This window comes from Hypanus sabinus, chromosome 29 (assembly GCF_030144855.1).
Source record: "Hypanus sabinus isolate sHypSab1 chromosome 29, sHypSab1.hap1, whole genome shotgun sequence".
Lineage (NCBI taxonomy): Eukaryota > Metazoa > Chordata > Chondrichthyes > Myliobatiformes > Dasyatidae > Hypanus > Hypanus sabinus.
Window position 1 is genome coordinate 28638689 of NC_082734.1, and position 14004 is coordinate 28652692.

Below are 14004 nucleotides of genomic sequence, written 5' to 3' on the forward strand. Positions count from 1 at the left end.
ACTTCTTGGTTTACTTTTAGAGCCTTTCTTAAACAGCAGCCATCCTCCAATCCTCTGGTACCTTACCTGTCATTGAGGAAGATTTAAATATCTCAGCTCAGGCCCCTGCAATTTCTGCACTTGCCTCTTGTGGGGACCAAGGGAACACTTTTTCAAGCCCTGGAGATTTATCCAGCCTACTTTGCCTCTAGACTGCAAACACCTCCTCCTCTGTAATCTGTACAGGGTCCATGAAGCTGATGCAGCTTTGCTTCACTTCTGTAGACTCTGTGACCATCCCCTGAGTAAATACGGATGCAAAAATCATTTCATATCTCCCCTACCTCTTTTGGCTCCATGCTAGGATTACCATTCTGATCTTCCAGAGGACCAATTTTGTCTCTTGGAAACCTTTTGTTCTTAACATATCTAGAATCCCTTAGGATTTTCCTTCATCTCGTCTGCTAGGGCAGCCTCATGCCTTCTTTTAGCCCTTCTGATTTCTCTTGCATTTCTTATACTCCATAAACACCTCATTTGTCTTACTTGCCTATTCTTGTTATTTACCCCTTAACCACTGCCTCAATATCTCTTGAAAACCAAGATTTCCTAATCTGTTTATTTACTGACAGACACATACAAGCTTTGTACTCAAAATTTCACTTTTGGAGGCCTTCCACTTACCAGGTATAGTTTTTACAGAAGGCCCAGCCTATCCCAAACCACAACTGCCAGATCCTTTTTGATACCATCAAAATTGTGATTCTTTTCTCCAATTTAAAATCTCAACCTACGGACCAGACCTATTTTGTTTGCATATTCACTTTGAAACTAATGGCATTGTGATTACTAGATGCCAGGTTCCCCACTGCAGAAGCTCCTGTCACCTGCTCTGTCTCATTCCCTAATAGTAGATCAAGTATTGCAGACTCTTCTATTGGGAGTTCTACACACTGATTAAGGAACTGTACTGAACACATTTGACAAACTGATTTATCATTCTGAGTTCTGTGTAATGAAGATTGATTGATTATTCCTCTCTGGACTTGCTGAGTTTCTCCAGCATTTGGATTGTGTTGCTCAAGCTGTCCAGCATCTGCAGGATCTCGTTTGTAAAAAAAAAATTACGGGCTGGCCAGAAGGACAGGCTCCTTTGGTGTTCTATAATACTGCATTGAAAAGGTCTCCTGTTACATGGGTAAGCTAAACAGGAGCAAGGTTAGTCCATTCAGTTCCATCACTCTTGGCTGAACTTTTACCTCAGGGTTATTTGCCAGTGCTATCCATATGTCCAGAAATGTTCTGATTTGTGCTTTGAACAAAGACAATGGGATACAGAATTCCAAAAGGTTCAACACTTTCTGAACACATAATGGTATAGCATAGAACTACACCCTTCTGACCAAATGTACTGACCTTGATGGTAATCCAATCTAGATTGGGTGGTGGAATGAGTGACATAATTTCTCATCATCTCACCTCTTATTCTGAAACAGTGGCCTCCTGTTTCAGCTAAGGAAAACAACTTGCCTGCATCAAGCCCGCAAAGAATTGTTCAGTGTGGTTTGAGGTCTAAAGTTCAAACACGGTCTGTGTGGAGATGATGTTCTGTAGTGTGAATATAATGAGTCACTTTGTACATCGAGTGGTTTGCTCTGAAGCCAATTTACCCTTGTAAAACAGCATTATTTTCTGTTACTCAGAACGAAGGAAGCTTGTTGAAGAGATTGGCAGCAGTTGTGAACCTGTGGGTTCACTAGCAGGCTTCAGTCAATTTTTAGCATTTAGAAGACACTTAATGTTTCATAACGAGACTTTCTGACTACTCAGTTCCCCTATCCACAGATGTTGTCTGAGTGCTTCTAACTATTTCTGCTTTTATTTGAGATATTTGATCAACTGTGTACAATCTAGATCAGCTGGATTGAATAATCAAATGGTATTGAAACATTCGGGCCAGAATAAAATACAAATTTCTCTTTGAGTGGGAACAATACTTGGCGTGATTGTGAGAAATAGAAGAAGCTGCATTTCAGGTGTCGACGTGAGCATCCTCCCAACAATCACCAGTTATATTTTTATCTTATTTAGAGATACAGTGCAGAACAGGCCCAACCAGCTGTACTGTTGTGCAACCCACCTAGTAACCCTACACTAACCACTGACAATTTATAATGGCCAATTAACTGGTATTTCTGCACCATGGGAGAAAACTGGCGTGCCTGGAGGAAATCCACATGTTCACGGGGAAAATATACAAACTCCTTACAGAAGGCGCTGGAACAGAACTCCAAAACACCTCTATCTGTTACGCTACTGCTAAAGTTATTCAATCTTGATTCAATGGTGGTACTGAGAACACGCAAGCTTTTCACATCTGAGTTCACATCCCCTTTAGAAATGCCTCTTTCCTGTATTTTAAGATTCACATTTCAATGAACTGGGCTCCCAGACCCTTTAAGTACAATAAAAATTATAAATACAAATAAAACTGACTTTGAGCAATTTATTGAAAAATATACATTAAGAAAGGCAGGCCCAGAGCACATCACTGTGACTCAATCCTGAAACGAAAACATCATTTCCCATAAATACATCTTTGCTCTAATGTACATAATACTGAAAGACCATATAATTATATACACAAGTTAGTTCTACAGACCCCAAGCAAGGGATTAGTGGAAAAAGTGGATGTGCAACATTAAAAAGGAATCAGCATATTTGCAGTCAATCAAAAAGCATTTCTACTTTCTGAGACAGACCCTAAACAACCAGGGTAAGTCCTGGACTTTGAAAGTATTGGATATGTCTCTCTTCTGGAAAGAAAGGCATCACTTGGTTACATACCAGACAGATAATTCTCTCCCGGTTGATGATCATTATAACAATTAAATTTGTACCTTCAGTGCATTCCAAGGAATTAATCTTGGATTCTATGAGCATCTGTGGGTCAAGAATCGATTCCTATCCAGAGCCTACAAAGGTCCAAAAGGAAAATGAGGAATAAAAATTGGAGAATGGTGTTTGTAGGATCTCAGATTAACACCAATGTGCAATGCACAACATAATGTGTCATAGGAACTGGTTAAATTATCTTCATAATGATTCAGATAAAGACATAGAGCACTACAGCACAGAATAGGTCCTGTTCAGCCCAGTTAGAATACCAAACTGTTATTCTACCTTAGTCCTGGACTCCATACTCAAGATGGCAGTTGTCAGCATCCCCTCTCCCCCCTCTGATTCTATCTCTCATCCATACCAGGTCATTACCATTCCCTCCCTGAGGCAGAGTGCTCAGTCCTCAGTAAGGGCCTCACCTTTGTACCCTGCACCCACACCTCAGTGAGTTCCACGTACACCATGACGTTGAAATCTTCTTCCACCAGCTCCGTCTTTGAGCCTACTTCTTCAACAAGGACTCTCCCACCTCCACTGATGAACCCTCCTCCCGTCTTCAACCCTCATCTTCTTCATGGACACCCCGCTCTGGTCTTCTTCCTGCTCTGGATCTCTTTATTGCTAACTGCCAATGGGACATCAACCATCTCAACTTCACCACTCCTTGTTCCAATTCCAACCTCACTCCTTCCAAACGCTCTGCTCTCCACTCTCTCCACACCAATCCCAACTGTCACGATAAAAACCGGTGATAGAGGTGCGCTGTTGTGGTCTGGCATACTGACCTCTACCTGGCTGAGGCACAGCGACAATTTGCCAATGCCTCTTCTTATTTACCCCTCGATCATGACCCTATGAAGGAGTACCAGGCCACTGCCTCCTACATGCATGCTGAGCTCATTGACTTCATTAACTTTGCCTCCAACTTTCACCCTGCCCTCAAATTTACCTGGACCATTTCTGACACATCCCTCTCCTTTCTTGATCTTTCTGTCTCCATCTCTGGAGATGGCTTATCTACTAATATCTACTATAAGCCTACTGACTCTCACAGCTACCTGGACTATTCCTCTTCCAAGCCTGTCTCTTGCAAAAATGTCATCCCCTTTTCACAATTCCTCTGTCTCTGCCGCATCTGCTCTCAGGATGAGGCTTTTCAATCCAGGATGAAGGAGATGTCTTCCTTTTTTAAACAAAGTGGCTTCCCTTCCTCCACCATCAACTCTGCTCTCAAACGCATCTCTCCCATTTCCCGCACATCTGCCCTCACCTCATCTGCCTGCCACCCACTCGGGATAGGGTTCCCCTTGTCCTCACTTACCACCCCACCAGCCTCCGGGTGCAACACATAATTCTCCATAACTTCCACCACCTCCAAAGGGATCCCACTACCAAACACATCTTACCCTCCCCCACTCTTTCTGCTTTCCACAGGGATCGCTCCCTACACGACTCCTCTGTCCATTCCTTTCCCCCATCCCTTCCCCCAATCTCTCCTGGCACTTATCCTTGTAAGCGGAACAAGTGCTACACCTGCCCTTACACTTTCTCCCTCACCACCATTTAGGGCCCCAGATAGTCCTTCCAGGTGAGGCAACACTTCACCTGTGAATTGGTTGGTGTCATATACTGCATCTGGTGCTCCTGGTTCTGCCTTTTATATATTGGTGAGACCCGACGCAGACTGGGAGACCATTTCACTGTACACCTATGCTCTGTCCGCCAGAGAAAGCAGCATCTCCCAGTGGCCACACATTTTAATTCCACGTCCTATTCCCATTCTGATATGTCTATCCACTGCCTCCTCTACTCTCAAGATGAAGCCACACTCAGGTTGGAGGAACAACAACTTCTATACAGTCTGGGTAGCCTCCAACCTGATGGCATGAACATTGACTTCTCTAACTTCCGTTAATGCCCCTCCTCCCCTTCTCAGCCCATCCCTGATTTATTTACTTTTTTCCCTTCCCCCCTTTTTTTCCTCTCTCTGCCCATCACTCTTTACCTGTTCTCCATCTCCCACTGGTGGTCCCCTCCCACTTTCCTTCTCCCTAGGCCTCCCGTCCCATGATCCTTTCCCTTCTCCAGCTCTGTATACCTTTTGCCAATCACCTCTCCAGCTCCTAGCTTTGCTTCACCCCACCCTCTCAGGTCTTCTCCTATCATTTCACATTTCCCTCTTCCCCCTCCTACATTCAAATCTCTTACTATCTTTTCTTTCAGTTAATCCTGACAAAGGGTCTCAGCCCGAAATGTCGACAGTGCTTCTTTCTATAGATGCTGCCTGGCCTGCTGCGTTTCACCAGCATTTGTGTGTGTTACTTGATTTTCCAGCATCTGCAGATTTCCTCGTGTTTGAAGTTATTTTGCTGGTGTTTTGTTAAAAGCCACTGAACGGGAACCTTTCTTTCTTATCTAGTGTTCATTTGGTTGCAATTCCTTGCATATTTTTGAGTACACATCACCTGATAAATAATGCATAACCCATTTAGTGCACATCGGATTTTGAGCAAAGAAAGGCTGTAGTTGGAGGGATCCTTGAATCAATTAGACATTGGTGAACTCAGCGAGAGGGGTAAAAAATAAGTTACTATAACCCAGATGCCACCGCTTAGTGAGAACATTGCTGCAGAGACTTGACGAGAACAAATAGCTGGTAACAAACAACATATGGCCTGAAAACAGGTCCAACTGGGCATATGCACGTTGGGAGATCACCTAAGGTGTGTCCCTACATGAAGTCCCTGCAAGTGCAAGTCAGGAGCTAGAAGGATTCGTATTACATTTTGTTCAGCTGCTTGGCAGCCAGCTACAACTGGAGAAGTAGGTCTGAATTCATTCTACTTCTAGCCCACATTGAACTGATGGCCCCTCCTGGACACAGTGGATGGATCACTTCCACATTTCTACACTCTTCTCCAGGGTGTAAATGGTATCAAGACCTAAGGACAATAATGATAGAAAAACTCACCATAGTCCTACTCTGCTCACTGTGACTCAGGCACAGTCCAACATAGTGTTTTCAGAGAGCCAGCATGATAATTAAATTTACAGTGTAGTCTACTCAATATGGAGGGAATTCCCACCCTTTGGACAACATATGCAAAGAAAGTCACACACATGAAATTGATGTTTCCCCAATTTCATTGCAGACCAGTCGAGACACAAAGCAGGTGGATTTCTCACGAATTCTCCACAGAGCAATGGTAGGAAATGACCAGCTTCAGACAGGCAGGTGGCTAAGATACTCCACCAAGAAAATAAAAATTACTCTAGGCTTTAATTGTTCTGCACATGGCTCTTGTGCACACACAGTCTTTAGATTGTTTGTTGGGCCTGTGGAAAGTGAGATTAAAGGCAGCTGTTGGATTTGATTAATAAAAGTCAGCCCTGTACACAGCCACTTGGCCAACGTCAAGTAAATCAGTCATCAGGTCTCTGAAAGTAGATGGGGGTTGGCCTGATGCTTTGAAACTTATTGTGCTACAGTGTAAATGGTGCTTGAAACACTGGGCAAGAGCATGTTTCCATTTTAGGAATGCCCCATGGGAACCCAGTTACAGTATTTAAAATTAAGAGATTGTGCAGTAACACACACAAAATGCTGGAAGATTTTTGGGCCAAAACCCTTCATCAGGACTGCTGAGTTCCTCCAGCATTTTGTGCTTGTTATACAACTACTAATGAAGATGCATGTAGCTTCTGGGAGACTCATATTTCACTTAACAGTGACTGTTTTTCATACAATGCACAGACACACACTCCAGTTTTCCACATCAAAAAACATTGTAACTCATGATACAATGCATGTACATATGAGGTTAGCAGAACATGGGCTTCACTCTGGAAATATAAACCAAACTTCTGGTAGCACCTGTGAATCGACTTGCCATTTTGGGCTGGTCTACTGGTTAACTTACTGTCTGCTCACTAAAGACTAGCACATGATAACTTTCTTGATGCTGCCTGCATGGACCATCAACACGCTCAAATATCTGACATTCAATTGTTTTTCCAAATCTGCCTCACAACATACTTGGCTCAATTTGATGCTGAGAATAGTACAATTACAGAACGGAAGAGTTCAGAAACATAAAAATAGCTCTTACTCTTCATGTGCTATTGAATTGTTGAAATAAGTTTAAAAAATATGCTCATATGATATTGCTTTGCCAGCATTTACTATTTTAATCTACTTCAGACTTTATTTTGTCTCCCTTTATTTTGTAAGAACGAGCCTCAAAGATGTGCTGTGATCCTCAATTTCTGATCAAAGTAATTGTGCAAATTCCTCTTTCAAAAATTGTCTTCTAAAAATGATAAATTAATCTTGGTTAAATATTACCATGGACATGGCATAATGCAGTTTGTCAGTATGAGTGCAATGATAAAGCTGTACACAGTCCCCACCACATAATCTACTGACATTAACATTTATTTTCAATTCTGCAGGGTGACATGTTGCTGTTTTTACATCCGCAGGTGGTGACCAAACCTCTGTGCAGCTCCAGCTTCAGCTATGTTTTGTTTTGCACCTTAACCTATCACTGGCCCACCAATGGACAATCTGAGCTTTGTACACAGGATGGTGGGACTGTGTGGTTCACACCTGACTTCACAATGCAAAGAACCATTGCAAGATTTTGCTGATTCTCTGGAAATTCTTCTCAATAGGTTAAATGCTCAAGAAACAGGTCCAATGAAACAGTTTTCTGCCTTTTGAAGGCTGAACTAATTTCATCTATTGGTATTGGAAGGGGTGAAACAGATAACTTTTATGACAGTGATTCTTGGTGATGCAAAGGAAAGCTTTCTGTAGCTTTATTTTATTACTGTCTGCTCAAAACTGTAGGTGTAATTCCTTCCCTACACTAATAAGGTTAAAGTAACTCAAACGTGAAACATACTCAGGCAATTCCCAAAATGAGGCACTTTCAGCATATTTTCAGTGCTGTAATGAGAAGAAATGTGGCAGTTAACAAGATCACACAAATTTTCATAAGGTGACCTGAATAATTTATTTAGCTGACAGTGAACAATTAAAAATAACATAAAATGTACAGAGAGATTGCTTATATAAAGAGTTGTCAGATAACTGAAATTAAGCAAACTGGAATTACGAACTAGAAGTCAAATTTTTCATGTCTGAAAAAGCTGCATGATAACTGGACACACTACAATTTAGCAGTGAGCATTATTGCAGACTCCAGCAAAATCAAAAGTGATTGATAATTAAAAGCATAAAGAGTTGAAAGCTTAGACCTAGTGCATAACAATATTTTGCCTTCTGACAAAGGAAATACTGCTGATGCTGGAAATACAGAGTAATATGCACAAAATGCTAGAGGAACTCAGCAGGTCAGACAGTATCTAAGGAAAGGAATGAATAGTTGACATTTTGGACCCTTCCTATGAAGGATCTCAGCCTGAAATGTCGATGCTTCATTCCTCTCCGTAGATGCTACCTGACCTATTGAGTTCCTCCAGCATTTTGGGTGTGACGCAAAGAAGCTTTTCTTGGCCCTCCAGTAATCAAATTGTAAATATAGGCAACACACACAAAATACTGATGGAACTCAGCAGGCCAGGCAGCATCTTTGGAAAAAAGTAAACAGTTAACATTTTAAGCCGAGACCTTTCATCAGGACTGGAAAAAAATGATGAGGGCAGGAAGAAGTAAAAGTAGTAGCTGATAGATGAAACTGGGAGAGGGAGAAGGGTAATGTAGAGAGCCGGGAAGTCAATTGATAGAAGAGATAAAGGGAGAAGACAGAAAGCCATGGAAGAAAGGGCATGGGGTGGAACACCTGAGGGAGATCCCTCTCTTATCTGATATCTTTCCCTATCCATCACCTCCCTCTGGTGTTCCTCCTTCTTTTCTTTCTTCCGTGGTTTCTATCCTCTCCTATCAGATTCCCCAGTCTCCAGCACTTTATTCTTTCACCAATTGACTTCCTAGCTTCAGCCCTCCCCCTCTCCTGGTTTCACCTATTACTGACTACCTTGTACTCCTTCCTTTTCTCCCCCATTCTTCTTGCTGTAACTTCTCACCTTTTCTTCTCCAGTCCTGATTAAAGGTTTCGGCCCAAAACATCAGCTGTTTACTCTTTTCCATAGATGCTCCCAGGCCTACTGAGTTCCTCCAGCATTTTGTGAGTGTTACTAGGATTTCCAGCATCTGCAGGTTTTCTCTTGTAATAAATACAAGCACCAAGTAAAATTTAAAGAACATTAAAAAAGTAAGGCATATCACGAGTCAGGTTTTATAGGTTCAACTCTTACTCACTTATCACAGTTTTTCACATCACAGGAACAGAATCAGCATTTCATTTTTCACTGGCAACTCCTGTTCTACAGGAACTTATATAAAAGGTAGGATTGATAAAAAAGACTGGTTCCAAATTTTGCATTTCATGTACTCTTAAATGAGAAAGTAGCAGTTACTTCAGATTCATGGCATACATCTGTATCCAGTATACGGTACAGAGACAGGGACTGATAATCTGCTTATAGAGGAAAGCAGTGTTTTCAGTCTCTAACCCCTATAATTCTGTTTTACCATGTTCCATGAATCCACTCCATAAAAAGTGCAAGCACGTAGTGTTTGCATCTCAAGGTGGTAAATCAGGACCAAGATTAAATTATTTAGCTGAGTCACTTTTACATTGGAAAGCTAGAGCAGAAGGGAAAAAAGGCACGCTTCAGAGCTGTAAACAGTTTCATTACTTTTGCATGAATAAGTCAAAAGTTCTGCAAGAGAGAAAGAAGCTAGAACTGACAAGCAGACAACACAAAGGCTTGCCATCTCAAATGCAGTGAAATGGTTCCATGTACGTTATAGACCAGAATAGGCAATGCTGATGTGACCACGGTTTGCATGCTACTGAATCATCAGAGGCTGGGCCATTTGTACTTACATAAGCAGAAGAGCTTGAGCTGACATTCATAGAACACCCTCAGTGTAAATCACAAGTATCCATAGTGTGGGTGTGAAAACATTAAACTCCTTCAGGTAACTAAATCAGAGTTCTAATTAAATATCTAGGTGTTATGTGGCTGAACCTGCACTGTTGCACTCCCAGTAAGGAAACTGGAATTGTAAGATTGGGTTAGAGATATTGTTGAGTTTCCTGTGTTGCTGCTCAGTAATACATTTTCCAGCACCAGCCAAAATCTCTGATGCCTGATTTGAACCCTTCAGCTGTGTTCTAGCCTCGACTTGAGTATTTTGTCTGCTAGAATACAGTTTAAGGGTTCTGTTATGAACCCCATAACTGGGTCACTTACCAGCAAAGATAGAGAGGTCCGTTGAAGTCTGATGATATGACTTTTAACAGTATTTATTAGTAAAAATACACAAAAATAATATCAATGCAAATATACAGATAATATACGTCATCAATACTAAATCTAAAAGTGTGGGTATAATAATAATCAGTAAGAAATAAGCTCTGTCATTGTCTAAGGGATAATGTATTGTCCAAGGGAAATATAAAGTTCACTGAGTTCATGCAGGCTGCAGCCTTTGGGGACCGCTGGGTTGCAATGGTTGGAGAGAGAGAGTGAGTTTTGGGAGAAAAATTTGCCGATTTTCCTTTTATGATTTCAATCCATCAGAGTCTCGTTGTTGTGGCCTTTCACTCGTGGCATCTCCTTTAGCTAAACCGTTCTTCCGTGGTAAGCCCGCCCACCCAGGCAAGGGAAGGACGCACAGGAGACCCACCGGCTTTTGCTATAAAACGCTATCACTGGATTTCCAGCGTTTCTCCTGGTGCGTCTAAAGGGGTTGTTCCCCAGACCCTCTTTTATCCTTACTCACACGGTCTCAGATGTCAATCAGGTTGGCATGATGCAATCCCTCAACCAGCCCACTCTGGTCATCCCCTGAGGGGTTTCAATGAATAGTACAGTACTCAATACACAATCCCGAATTAATAGCGATCTTGCGATTCTCAAAAAGGAGGGGGCGACTTTGTACCCTTCGGCCCCTCAGAGTTGTGTCATATTCGTAATACCCCCTTCCTTCTAAGATTTTTACCAACGGTAAAAATTAATTAATACAGAGTCTTACAGAATTTCAGAATCTAACACAATACAAAAGAGTTTTTTTTTCACTACAGAGCAATACAGTTATACATTCAATTCAACATCTACACAGTTAGCGATTACATTGTCAGTTCCTTTAATATCTTAACATCTTGTTCCTTAATAAATTCTGGTAGCATCAGACTCCAATTTAGTAACCACTTATTTTTATTCCATTTCTTCAACAAACAAAAACTAACAAGTTGTGATCTTAGCTTACGTGTATATTACAAAAGTTCATGCAAATACTAATTTTCATTTTACATTTAAACTTAACAGTCAATCTTCCATGGGGGTTGTCGTTATTATTCACATGCTTTGTCGAAATCCCTTAAAACTGGATCCTGTTATTTAATATGGCATCCCGTCAACCCTCGCCCCTTTTCTAGTTAACTCCCACGTGGTTAGCTTGTGCACCAGTGTGGAGGAGGCTTTTGCATGCTCCTTTCAGAGGAGTTATTTTATCAACAATGTGTTCCAAACGTAGCCCATTTGCTGAATTTCCACCCAATTCTTTATTTTTAAGCAAGTCGTTAATTTTATCTTCAGGACCCTTCATGCTATTAGTTTTCAGTTTAACATCTGCAAGCGATCCCTCTTTGTCCAAACAGCATTTCAGATTCTGCCTCTTCACAGCACATTCTTGAATAACAATAGTGCATGGGGCACCTTTACATTCCAAATCAACCTGTAATTGATTCGCAGGCACCATTTTACCAAACCATTGTTCCTGGAGCCTGGTTGCTGCTTCTGACCTCAATCCAGACTTTAAATTTTCTTCATTCAATTTAGGAATTACACTTTTCCTTTTCCCTTCAATAATAATATTCACCTCACTACCTTTTATCTCCCCACTAATTTTTAACACACCTTTGAACACAAACAACTGGGAATTCTCACTTCCCACTATTACCAAGGTTAACCCTTTCTTCACTGAACCAAGTCCATCTGACCCACAAGGACTGCATTCCTTTTCAACTGAATCACATACCTCAGACTTTTCCTGAGTTTCATTACTAGGTTCAGTACCACGTGCATCCACATCTTGAACACACTCAAATGGGACAGCTGCCTCTTCCAAGCTTTCAATACCTGTACCCTTTTCAAATTCTAAGTTCCCCTGATCCTCCCAGTTACTCTCTGGGCAACTCCCTTCCAGAGTAAACGTAACCCTGCGGGCTGAAACAACCTCATCTGCTAACCCAGCAGACTTCTTCAAGGTAATGTCATCCTTTTCATCTAGGACTGCCCTCATTTCATTATCAGGAACACATTTAAAATTTTCAATTTCTTCAAACAGTTCTGCCAAAGCAGGCAGATCATCCATGTCCAACCCTGGACCTTCTAACAGCCTTATCTGTTTCTCATCTTTACTCGGTGCCTCTATAAATTTCCTCCTGGCTAAGGGAAGGTCTACCTCCTCTCCCTTACTCTCTTTCACCTCCCTATTCTCCGTTTTACCACCCTCTAACTCTTCTTGGTACAGGGTCGGTAAAAACGTCTCGGCCAAATCAATACTGGCCAGATTTAAACTGGTCTCGTTCTCAGTTGCCTTTCTCAACATTCTGCGAGTGATCGTGCATGCGGGATTGATCTTAGAATCTAGTGGTGGGTCCTCAACACTTACAGGCTGGCTCGTCAGCTCCATGGCTGACCAGACTTCACCACCAGCTAAGTCGTTACCCAGAAGGAGGTCTACGTCAGTTCTCGGGAATTCTGATCGCACCCCTATTTCAACTGGTCCAGATACCAGCTCACAATTTATAATGATCCTATGCAAGGGCATCACTTCTGTCCCTTTTCCTATGCCTCTCAAAGCTACCTCTCCAGTCTCACAACCAAAATCTAGTACCGTACTGTGAATCAATGACAGCTCAGCTCCCGAGTCTCTCCAGATCCGCACTGGAACTGGTGCATCTCCCTCTTTCACAGACACGGTTCCTTCTGAAGTAAATTTCTCAGGCCCCTCTCGTATTCTGTCTACTTTGGGTTGTCTCGTTGATTTACTGATCACCACAATACATCCTGTAGGGACTGCTGCTCTCCCTTTTCCTACCTCCTTCCTCAGAGCAAGGCACTTAGATGCAATATGACCCACCTTTCCACAATTAAAACGGGTCAAGCCAGGACCTCTCCTGCCGTCTTGCCTTTCTTCCTCCTTAATTTTACCACTAGCTCCTGGCTGGATCTTTGCCTCAGCCGGCGGGCTTTCTCTACCATTCCCATGGTCTCTCTGGTAACTTTTATTCGAGGAAAACTTTGTCTTGTGGGTTAGGGCATATTCATCTGCGAACCTAGCAAATTCGGATATGGACTTATTCAGCTTCTCATTCAAATACATCTGGATATCATCCAAAACACAACCTTTAAATTCCACAATCAGAATTAACTCCCTGAGACGACAAAAATCCTCTTCCACCATTTCTGCTGCACACCAACGATCCAAGAGCACACCCTTCTCATAGGCAAACTCTGCATACGTCTGATTCCACCATTTCTTTAAATTTTTGAACTTTTGTCTATAGGCTTCAGGTACCAATGCGTAGGTCCAAAGAATGGCCTCCTTTACATTCTCATAATTCTCAGCTCCTCCTCCATGGACAATGCTGCATATGCCCGTTGTGCCTTCCTTTTTAACACACTTTGTAACAATGCCACTGACTGATCTTTGGGCCACTTCTGACTCACTGCCACCTTTTCAAAATGCAAGAAATAACTATCAACATCATTCTCCTCAAACGGAGTTACTAACCTAAACTCCCTACTAACATTAAATCTCTCCTCTCGGTCTGGCCCTTGAGCTCTTAGCTCTTGCCTTAATTTCTGCAGGTCCATCTCATGTTGCCTCAGTTTCTCTTTATCCTCATACTCCCTCTCCTTTTCGGCTCTCTCCCTCTCTTTTTCGGCCCTTTCCTTCTTTCTTTTTGACCCTTTCCATTTCCTTTTCAACTGCTTCCAGCTATTTTAACTGAATTTCATGTCCTCTCTGCTTCTCCACTCATTCCTGCTCCTTTTCTTTTTTTGGCTGCTTCCAGCTGC